Raw genomic sequence first — 3,546 nt, 5'->3', positions numbered from 1 at the left:
CCTAGAGTTGCTAGTAGTCATCCTTGACTTGACAGCACTTAACAACAACAACAACCACCACCAACCATCTTCCATAAAATACTTAAACAGTTCAGACAAGTTCTTTGCCATTGTAGAAAAAGTATCATATTCTTCACAGCCCAGCCATGGACTCATCATTTTAAAATGTCACTAAAACAGGGTTTAATGTCCTCCTTTTACACAACATTCTACTGCTGGCTTCACATATATTTTGTAAGATAATAGAGAGATTTTCTAGATAGTGTCTCACTTTCACGTAAGACCTGAACACAATTATTTTTGATGTCCATAATTCTAATAGTATCTTCAAGTGTATCTTGACTTTTGCTGTTGTTGCTTTGGGTGTTAATAGGATGACTAAGATTCATAGAGACTCTGTGAACTACAGATCTGAATCTTGTCCTGTCCTGCACCATAAGTCACTATTTTAACACATCTTGTTGAGGATCTTTCTCTCTTTTTCTTACCGTCAACTTTTCCCAGTATGTGTTTCTTCCTAAGGACTGCCCTGCCCCCCGCTCAACAACATGCTCAAAGAAACAAAGTTTCAGCATCCTTCCCTGTAAGGAGGACCTTGGTGGCACTTCTTCCAAGACAGACTTTCTTGTTCTTTTGACAGTTCAGGGATCTTCAGTACTTAGACATCTTAAACTATTCCAGCCGCTGTCATTACACAATTACCAAAGCACTGCCACACTTTATGTATTTGTTAGATCAGTGTCTAGTCTGGATTTAATATTCTATCTTAGTCATCTAGTGTTGCTGAAATAGAAATATCACAAGTGGATAGTTTTAAAAACAGAAATTTATTTTCTCAGAGTGTAGGAGACTGGATGTCTGAATTTAAGGAGTTGCTTTGTTAACCCAGCAGTTCTGTGGGAGAAAGATGGGCAATCTCCTCTTGTGCAATCTACAGCCTCAGACACCTACTGACTTGTCAGTTATGAGTTGGTTTTGACTTTATGGCAATGGTATTTGAGTGAGGGGCTTTTTTCTGTCAGCTTTTGATGATGTGTTTTCTCTGCTGAACTTTTTCCTAGTTCTTGACATCAATCTTTTACATTTTTGCTTTTATATTTCAAATGACATTGACTCAAATTACATGACAGTAATCCTGACTCATTGATGTAGTACAAACAACCCATCTCATTCCCAAATGGGATTTTAAACCATAAGTTTAGAGGAAATTTTTTATAACACATATTTCTGTGTGTGTGTGTGTGTGTGTGTGTGTGAGAGAGAGAGAGAGAGAGAGAGAGAGTGTTCAATTCTTTTAAGGACCTAGTTAACAAGTAACTAAAATACACAAATTATAGGCTATTTATTGGTTGTTTGAAAATGAATTTAGACTATAGTTATTTGTTTCTTAATGATCGAATGGATGAACAATAATATTTTTCCATATACTCTACATTATAAAACAAAATTAATGTTTGCTTTCATACTGTTTTAGATGGGTCTTCATTGTTTTGATTAACAGCATTATTATATCAGAGTTGGTCTAGTTGATTCTATTCATCTGCATAACCTCAGATGATGCTTCACTAGATGCTTCACTTCCTTCCTTTGGCATTGGACACATTTATTTTAGATTTTTTGGATGTTGGGACATTAATACAGTGAATAAATCCACAGAAGCCTCTTGATTGCTTGCAATTCTCAGGTCAACAGGTAAAACACACCTTGTTTTTTATTTGTTACCATTTTATTGATGCTTGCTTATGTGAAGTAAATAAATAGAAACAGTGTGTAAAGTTGTGGGGAAAAGGGGTCTTGACTAATTTTTGGAACATAAAAGCAGGCACATATCTCTTTGATATGTGCCTCCAATTTCATTTCACTGGTTTGGGAATCTGTTCACTAATTACTACACAATTACCTTCAAGCATTATCATCATACAGGAGTGTAAAATTACGACCATCACAAGAAGCATGAGTGTGTAGCAAATTATTGTTTGTGTTTAACTGCAATCAGATAGGCTATGTCCAATTAGCATACGTTTTACTGCTGCTTCCTTATATTTTAAGTTGAACAAGTTCAGATGCTATTTTAACAACTTAAGCCTTTTCTTTACCTTTTTAATTTATCAAGCAGGAATTTTCTCCAACATCCTCACTGGTCATTGGAAACTGAAAAAATCAGTCTCTAAAATAGGGCCATTTTCATTAATATGCTCAACACTTCACTCCTTCCTCCTTCTAAGAAGACTTTGCAGACCACTTTTGCTTCACCTAGCTACAATGATTCGGGAAGCATCAAAATAAATTGAATGGGATACATATAATCACTGTACCAAAAATAATTGGCTGACAAGAAACTACTTCCAAAAGTTATCATATATCAAGAACCTATGGTGATGAAAGAATAAGTTCAAGGTATACTAAAGGCATCAGTAATACCTAAGACCTCAGGAATTGATAGGATCCCAATTGACATATCTTAATAAATACGTGCAAGCCTGTATGTGCTCACCGTTCTGTGCTAAGAAATTTAGAAGATAGTAACCTAGCCAATTGACTGAAAGAGATTTATATTTGTTCCCATTCCCCAAAATGTAATGCAACAGAATATGGAGATTATCAAGGAATCTAATATGTAAATAGAATACTGATAAAGATTATAAAAAGCTAGAATAGTACATCAACAGAGAATTGCTAGAAATTCCAACTGTCCTAAGAAGAGGTGGTGGCACTAGGGATATCACTGCTACTGTCAGATGGACCTTGAATGAAAGCAAAGAATACCAGAAGGATGTCAATTTGTGTTTTATTGACTATGCAGACATTTTACTGTGTAGATCATGACAAATTATTGTTAAAATTGAAAATAATTGGAATCTCAGTATACTTAATCATGCTCATGTGAAATCTATATCTAGACCAAGAAGCTGTATCCAAACAGAGCAAGGGAACACTGCAATTTTTAAAATTAGGAAAGATGTGAATCAGGGTTGTATCATTCTCCATATCTATTTAATATGTATACTGAGCAAATAATTTGCAAGGCTGTACTTTTTGAAGAAGTGGCATCAAAAGAAGACTCGCTAGCAAATTGTTATGCAGATCACATAACCTTGCTTACATAAAAGAAGATGTAAAATGCTTGCTATAGAATATCAAAGATTACAACCTCCAATATGGATTGGAAAACCAAAATCCTTAACTCAAAATAAAAATCAGTGACAGATAGGAACAAGATTGAAGTTGTTAATGATTTCTCTTGCTTGGATCCACAATCAACACCCTTGGTAGGAACAATGAAGAAATCAAAAGACATGTTGCATTGGGAGAATCTGGTGTCAGGGAACTATGCAAGGTGTTAAGGAACAATTATATCAGTTTAAAGACTACGGCAGTCCTGATCCAAGCCATGGTCTTTTCAGTACTTTCTATGCATCTGAATGTTGGACAATGAATAAGGATAGTAGTAGAATTGTTATCCTTATTCATTGTCCAGTTGATGCAAACATGGTTGACTCAGGTGCACCTCAATCTTTAAACAGACATTGTTACTCTTTAGCACAT

This window comes from Elephantulus edwardii, unplaced genomic scaffold, assembly GCF_000299155.1.
Source record: "Elephantulus edwardii isolate Elephantulus edwardi_28Jun2011 unplaced genomic scaffold, EleEdw1.0 scaffold00065, whole genome shotgun sequence".
In the NCBI taxonomy this organism is placed as follows: domain Eukaryota; kingdom Metazoa; phylum Chordata; class Mammalia; order Macroscelidea; family Macroscelididae; genus Elephantulus; species Elephantulus edwardii.
This window is presented reverse-complemented; position numbering follows the sequence as displayed.